Raw genomic sequence first — 8,752 nt, 5'->3', positions numbered from 1 at the left:
AACCAGAGCAGGACCTGTATTGATTCCTTCCACATGCAGGTAAATTCATGAGAAAAAAGATAGTCCTTTAAAAATCCTGGTCCCAAACCATTTAGGACTTTAAAGGTATTGAATGACCAACATTTGTGCTCTGAAACTACAAAAAGCCAGTGCAGATCAAACAATAATGATGCCTCATTTTCTGAACAATGGCTGTTGGCAGCACTCTGGCTGCAGCATTTTGCATTAACTGCAGTTTTGCGTCTTTTCAGCGGTATGTGTGTGTACAACCAGGCATGTGGCCAGATCTGCCTTCTCCAGGAAACGTTTATGACTGCTTTCCAGTTTCCTTCTGACTATGCTGCTGAGTGTGCACATAGCATAATGACTACTTACACCATCATTAGCCCTGACATAGCAGCTGCTGATTTAGAAGGACTATAGGATCAGCATGCCCATTTTTTTTTGATACAATACAGGTGCAATAGTATATTTATAGAATATGATTATATTTTTTTACAGCCTTTTTCACTTTGGACTCATGCCACAAAGTGCACTCAAGGTATGCAGACTTCCTTTCATACAGTGCCGTCATTCCTTAAATATACTCCCTACAAACTTATATTGTCCCTTTTTGTACTATATAGAACAGGTTTAAAATAAGCAGAAGGAAATAAAAGTTTGTACCACATACCTGGCTACTGACAATTTGCCAATACACAGCTATGGAGCAAACACTGGGAAAGGCCGCTGAATCCATGAGATACATTTTGGACAATTCTTAAGACATCAAAATGAAATGAAATAATTTATACCAGTACCATTTTGGTATTCATTTATTTTTTAAAAAATTTTGTTAACTTGTCTCCATTAAAATTGCTCAAGGCAATTTACAACATAAAAAGACAAGATCACAAATTCAACCAACATATAAACATATAAAATTATTTTAAAATGCAAAAAAAATCATATGAGCATGGTTCAGAATAATATACCAGAGAGCTTAAAACTCAGCACATTGGTGGGTCAATTGTTTGTTAAAAGAAAAAGAAAAGTTTTTGCAGTGATAGCCGTCAAAGAGATGCCTTCAAAACAACACTATACTCAGAAGATTGCCTAGTTTCATTCAAACATTTTTTGCTTTGATTCCTAAGAGGACCACATCACTGTTAAGCAATTATCAAGTGTAATCATAAACACTAGTAGAAGGGTGGGGTAAGGCCGATAACCGGAAGGAAAACTCCAATTTTTAAGGTGGGATCAATTATGTAAACTGGATATACTTACATAGATTCACTTAATGGTCAATGTGCTTAACTAGCATTCTGCTTCCTAATATTGATAGAATTTGGAAATGATTTCACGTTTGCTTTAGAACTGGGGAAGGAATATCTTGAATATGGACAGAGTAAAACAGGAGTAGGAGAAAGGGAGAAGCACTCTGTGCATATAGAAGTGGATGCGGGAGAGAGAGAGAGGTGGGGGCTATTATGCTAGATATCAAGGTAGTTTCTTCCACCTCTGATGCTCCTCACTCCTGACCTGAGAGTCTTCTTCACAAAGGAGCTGCTGACAGAAGAACTCTTCTGACCTTTTGAGTCTAGGTATAACCACAGAGCCTAGGACTTGCTGATCAGAAGGTCGGCGGTTCGAATCCCCGCGATGGGGTGAGCTCCCGTTGCTCAGTCCCTGCTCCTGCCAACCTAGCAGTTCGAAAGCACGTCAAAGTGCAAGTAGATAAATAGGTACCGCTCCGGTGGGAAGGTAAACGGCGTTTCCGTGCGCTGCTCTGGTTCACCAGAAGCGGCTTAGTCATGCTGGCCACATGACCCGGAAGCTGTATGCCGGCTCCCTCGGCCAATAAAGCGAGATGAGCGCCGCAACCCCAGAGTCGGCCACGACTGGACCTAATGGTCAGGGGTCCCTTTACCTTTATAAACACTGGTGGGGTTGCAAGGTACCAACACTATCACCTTTTGAACTACTTTGAGATACTGTAATCTGTATGATTACTTAATTTTGATATATTTTAAATGAATTGTTAATTGTTGAATTGCCACTGTTACATTGTAGCAACATTGTGATTCTTATTATGCATTATGGTTACAGCTGTAGTGCTACCATTGTATGTTTAATTTTTGTAAATTGCTTTAAGCAAAAAAATGCAGCATATTAATAAACTGTGACTTTGCAAAAGAATTGGGAGCTGCACAGAATTCTTTCTGATTCTCAAGACCATTGGAGGCGCCATCAAGTATACAGCATAGTTCTTCAACACACACAAATCCATCTCTGGTTACCCCCAAGCTTTCTTCATTTTAGTAGTCTAATTTAGAGGATGTTGTTGTTTCTATTGTTAAACAATTTGGAGTCAGATATTCTTGCTGATATAATGTGGTCTCCCTCATATGGGCTGAGATAGATTACACTGATTTCTCCGTCCATATTTTATCCCACTGTTTAGGTTCCAGAATACTCCCACTGTCACCTTCCCGTGCAGACTTTAGTCCATCAAATTATCCCATAGAATAAATACCAGTTCTTTATACAGTTCTGCAAGCCTATGATTTTGTTAAGAGGCCTGGTGTCCTGGGTGTGGATGTGTGAATCTGGCCAAAGATTATTTAGCTGAAGGAGAAGCAACCGTCCTACGTACAGGTCACCAATGGGCAGAGGAAGCTGCTTCTGAATAATAAATCTATAATTTCTTTTAGAAATAAATAAATCATGCTTCCTAAAGTAGCCTTTCGTTTTCCATTCTGAGAGAATGTTCCTTAAAGTTGAATCTAGAACAGAATGATGATAATGTAATAGGGGCAGTAGGGAACATATAGGATAAATGAGACCCTGTCAGTTCTACCATATCTAACTTCAATAGTGTAAGGGGCATTCGGCAGATCTGAAATGCCTTGTAGTATAAAGCAGCATTCAACAGTCCCCCTCCACCAAATCTGTTGTATAAGACTTTTAATGCCAAGCAATACCTTTTACCCTGAAAAATGAATTTATTAATGGCTGCCAACACTTGAGAGCGGAATGATGGAAGAGGAAGGGGAGAGACTGAAATGGAAACAGAAAATGTGCAATAATGCAATAATTTTCATTGGAACCCTTGCTATTTCCCCTAAAATAGAAAAGTGAAGCTTGTTCTATGTTCAACTATGTAAGTCTCATTTAGTTTTTTCATAAAGGAGCCATAATTAAGATGGAACAATTTGGATTTTTCTTTCTTTCTGGGAATCTGTACTTCCAGGTAACAAGCTTATAAAACAGATTGTCATAGGAGATTTAGCGGGGAAGCAGGGTAAAAATCCCAGGAATATATACATAAACAAACAAACAAACAAAAAATGGCAATGCACAATAATTAGTATATCCATCCACAGTTAGGGTTTGCTTTGCAAGCCATCTCCATGTGTAGATTCTTTTCTAATTAAGTCTTTTCCTGCTGGACACCGTGAAAGTCAATGTAAGGTTAGATTGACAGGTAGGCTAAATTATTACAGTGGCTGGACCACATCCAGAGAACATGTTACATATTTGCCAGACCTTGTTGGGACTCTTTGCATAGACTCAGTCTCAGTGAAATAAACGAAAAGGCACAGATAATATTTTCCTTTTAGCAAGAGAAGCCAGAAACTGCAGGAACATATTGAGGAGAGGGCAGAGAGGTGAGTGAAGCGAGATTGAGGGCAAAAGACTGCCTTGAAGGTGCCAAGTTGCTTGGAGAAGGGCCTGCCCTTTGACAGATGCTGGCAATGCCTTGAAGACTGTCCTTTAGCAGGAGACAAGTGGGATCTGAAGTAAAACGTTTCAGTGTATCCCACTTCCTAAAAAGAGTGTTCCTGTTCAGGGCTGCAGTCAGCCAGTATCTCCAAGCTGGACAATCCATTACCTATCGCCATTTCATTTTTCTTTTCCAATTGGGACTCTACACTCCATGGTACATGCTCAGTTTTCATTGGACCTTTGTTGTTGTTGGGCAGGGGCTGCCTTCCTTAGGTGCTTACATTTTTTGTTGCTATTTTTGTTACTTCTCCAAACCCCAGGATCCCAAGAACATGCTGTTACCTCTCTCTTATAACTCAGTGGCCCTGTTTGGGCTACCATCCTGTGACCGCTCACTGCCTGAGTTTGCTCATAAATGCATTATTGTTGTCATACTCCCTTATGTTCTGGGGCTCAGCCTAAGCACAAATTAAAGCCGAGGCTAAACTACTGATGTAATATCATATCAGGCAGTCCAAGGCCTATGTAAAATGACACCGTTGAAAGCTTTCCTTTCATTAGTGACAGAGAGCCAAGATATCAAAATCACCAGAGACTGATGCCTGTTTGCTTTGCTTGCTCTAAATATCACAGCCCATGCAACTGCATTTGCTGACAGCATCTCTCATTTCACTTGCTTCCTCCCAAAAGAATTCCAATTAAAAGTTTTAGGCACTTCATATTAATGCAGCTATGAGGAAGTAGGTTAGAAGACAGCTTTCTCCTTCTTTCACCAATAAGATGCTCAACAGCTGTCAGAGGCGAGCCAGCACTAAATCACACAAAGTAAGCAGAGTTAACTCTTGATTGGAAGAATCAGGATCTGCACAGGAGTGTCAGGTCTAACGAGCATAGCAACTCTTCTTTGGTAGGTCTTGCCCCTATGAAGGAGTTGTAGCAACTGAAGATCCCCATCTTCCCACAGCTGTCAAAGTCTCCTCCTCCCCAGGGCTTTCCCCAAGCAATCAGAGACTGCACCTATGTCTTTGCTTCTCCTGCTTCATGCCTCGCAGCAGGAGGGGGAGACACCCGTGCCTCTTCACCAGACGGAATCCTCTCTGCCTCTTGGTCTCCCTCATCTCCTGCTTCAGCTTCTGATTCTGGACTTCTCTCTGCCACAGACTCTTCTTGCTCACTAAACCCTGTTACCTCGTCAGCTTCTGATACCTCCTCCTTCCAGTCTTCTCCCTCTGATCACTCATCGTTATCCCACCATCAATCCCCTGGCTCCAATCCTTGTTCCCTTGGGGGTTCTCCAGCTGGTTCCTCCCACCATTTCTCTGTGTTCAACCAGTCCCTGACATTAGCTATTGCCTCAACTTTGGTGTCTGGAGTTTAGTGTCTGAAGGACCATCCCATCACAATCCTAAATGATCTGGCTCCAGGATACTGAAAGGACCACCTTCTCCCATACACACCCACTAACACTTTTAAGTTCTTCCACAGCGGCCTTACTCTAGATCCCTCTACCATTGGTCAACTAGAGAAAGACACAGGGTTGTTGCAGTACAACAGATGATTTGGAGATCTCTTCCTTGTGAAGCTTGTTCTCTTCTGTTAGCTTTTTAGCATCAAGAGGTTTAGACTGTATTGTTTTAAACATCCTGCTTTCTCTGGATACTCTGCTGCTTTGTTTTGTTTTCTTCATCTGGGATTTTGATGTTTGTTTACTGCTGCCTAATTAGTTGCTGGCTGGTTTTCTGTGGGTTTTTTTTTTTTGTATTTTTAAAATTATTGTTTTAATGGGTATTTTGTTCTTGTTCTATTCAAGTCTGTTACCTACCTTTCAGACTCACTGGTTCAAAAATGACAGGATATAAATAGTGTAATAAACTTATATTCCTTTGGAAAGAAGTTTGAGAAGCCTTTTTTTTAGCAAGCCTGGAGCCAGATGACAAGTTGTGTGTTTGTTTGCGGGCATGGTAGCATGATTTAGACATTGTTCTATGTGATGTGCTGATCCCACTATCTAGCAAATGTTTGCATTTGTAATGTTCCACCAGTGGATTGTAGTTAGACCTATGCAGTTTTATAACTTGCAAAAATAATTGTTTCTCTAAACTTCCAAGCTTTATACACAATTAAATACCGTATTTTTCCATGTATAAGACTAGATTTTTCCCCCTAAAAAAAAATGTCAAAAATTAGGGGGCGTCTTATACACGGATACATCTCCCCCATTTTCTTGAAGTCCCCCCAAAAAGGGGGCGTCTTATAGACGGAAAAATACGGTAATATGTTCTTTAAAAACAGATTATCTTACACTTTACACATTTGTTTCCAAATATGGTTTAGACTGCAGTTCTATATATACCTACAGTGTACTTGGGAGGAAATTCACCTAGGACTTACTTCTGATGAAATATGCATAGAATTACAGTGCTAGTTTCTAAATTCCATTAAAGATTCTAATACAGAATAACCTTAATAACGAAGGAACTCCTAAATCTTTCATTAAATAAAAACACACACATGAATTAAATATATAGAGAAATACCAAGTCATTTATTAAAATGATGTAATTAATGAGATTGGGTTGTTATTTAAGACTTTAGGGCTTTCTTTAAGACCTAGAGAAAGAAGTTACTTTTCAGGTGACCTGTTCCTATCCCTTTTGCCCAGTAGGGCCTTGTTAGCTGAAAGATGGACAAGCAGAGCCCCCTAGCTGTAGCTTAAAGAATCTATGGCTTGCATAAAGACGGGAAACATGCAAGTGGATAATGCAAGTGATACTTTGAGAGGGAGGATCCTTGCTGTCTGCAGTGTTGCAGGGAATCCCCTGGTTCCTTACAGGGATATCAAGATTGCTCAATAAGAAGATCAGTCGTGGTGGACAAGCTTCCCTGAAAGACCCCCATCACTGGCCATCTTCCCCTGCATCATGCAGAGTATGCTTAGGGTGCTCTCTCAGTACCAAAGAGGCATCAATGAAGCCTCAGTGGCATGGGGAGCACTCTGTATGAACTGAGCATGCATTCTAGAGCAGACTCCAGCAGCATCTTCAACAAAAAAGTCAAGGGGACCCCTGGGTGTAGGAAGATTGAAAACCACTAATCCACAACGGTTAGGACTTTGATTAAAGACACGTTTACCTAATTATTCATATTATTCATATTAGGGGTTTTTTTTAATCAGTCGATTGAATAATATTTGCACAGGGAAACAATGGTTCTGAACCAAGACACAAGTTTTCTTTGTTTTTAGGCAATGCAATTTCTTTTTAGGCAATGCACACGTCTATCATAGAAGTCCTGTGCCTGAAAGGAGAGAGGGTGTCTCTTTAGGTGCTTGTCATCTGCAGGTATCTTTTTATAAAATCAGCATTTTGTTTCAAATGCACATTTTTGGGGAGCGGGAATTATTAGCTACAAAATATATAGTTTTCAGCTAATGACTGTGATCAGCTTTATTTTGTGCGTGCTCTTATAAGCATATCCTATGTAACCCCCAAAGTTCTCAATATCTGAAGTTTTTGTGGCATGGACTAAAACAGCCTAGCAAGTAGATATTTTGTAATACAATTTTCAGCGCATGTCTGGGTACAAGTGGGAGAACCATTTTTAATTTCCACAACTACCAGAGCAGTCTGATGAGTGGGCAATGCCTATCCATCAAAGCCCCCTGCCCTTTTAATAAAGTACTATTTTTATTCTCCATCTGGACATTCAGTGAAATTACACTGAAGAAAATCTTACATAAGGCATAAGATGAGAGTTCCAGCAACTCTTCATTGTATTAAAATCGAAACGAAAAGGAGGAGTCAGCAGGAAAGATGATGTGCCTGGAGAATATGCTGTTTATTCACAGTTTAAGTGGTTGAGCCAGAATTGCACTTGGAGGGAGAGATTTGGCATGGGGGAGGGGGAGATGAAGCTTTGCAAAGCCAATCATAGCCATAATTGTGAGTGAGTATAGCAGACCACACCATCTTTGAAAGAGAACCATAATTTTTGCTATTGGTTCTGCACGGATTAATTTCCTGTATGTTTAATTTTATTTTTGACATGGCTTTTTCTATCTAGTGTCATTTATTTTAGTGGCTATAATAACTCAGTGGAAAATGTCGCATTTTATTTCCAAGGCATAGAGCTCCCAGGCAGCACACAGTGGCTCTCACTAGTCTACAGTAGGTGGGCTTCTCACATGTCAGGTAATATATATGTATGTGTATATTTATGTGTGCATACATATATTGTATCTGGGGCATAAGAATTGTATTCAGACATAAGGCTAAATTATGATTTAATGGTATGAGAACAAACAAATGAGTCAAAGCTTGTACACTTTTTCCTTTCCCCTTCCTCCTCACCTTCCATTACGGGTTTAGCAAAGGAAACCATAATTTGTCATTCCAACCAAACCTGAGAAACTATGATTTGCCTCAACACTAGGATTAAACTATGGTTTGAAATCCTGATTTGCAAGCAAGTAATGGTTTGTGTCAATCAAGTTAATTGGGTATGGCCAAATAGCAAACCGTAGTGTGCTACTTGCTTGTGACTGGAAGTTTCTTTTTTTAAAAAAATAATATTTATTACTTTTAAACCTTACAAAAAAGAAAAAAAAAGAAAAAAAGAAGAAGAAAAAGAAAGAAAAAACAATACAGTACCATATATAAACAATACACAACACAACATTAACACATTGGACTAAACAAAACAAAGCAAAAACAATTTAAAAACATACATCATACCATTTCAATACCTTATCTTTCATTCCCTTGTTTCAGCGACCTCCTCTCACCTCCCTTTTTGTGTTCCACTTCTATTAATTGTTTCAGCAATTCCTTTCCATCTTTCTCTATTTTCTGTCATATAATTATCTTAACTTATTTTAACCTTATTTTCCATTAATACTATAATACTTATTTATGCTTAACTCCTTATAACATTTCTACTAAAGCCATATAATTTCATTCCAACATTTTTCTGACACTCATTAATTTTACAGTATTTCTATAAATAAACTTTAAACTTTTTCCAATCTTCTTCCACCGTCTCTTTTC

The sequence above is a fragment of the Podarcis erhardii genome (assembly GCF_964252035.2).
Source record: "Podarcis erhardii genome assembly, chromosome: 5".
Lineage (NCBI taxonomy): Eukaryota > Metazoa > Chordata > Lepidosauria > Squamata > Lacertidae > Podarcis > Podarcis erhardii.
The sequence above is the reverse complement of the archived record's forward strand: the minus strand, read 5'-3'. Positions refer to the sequence as shown.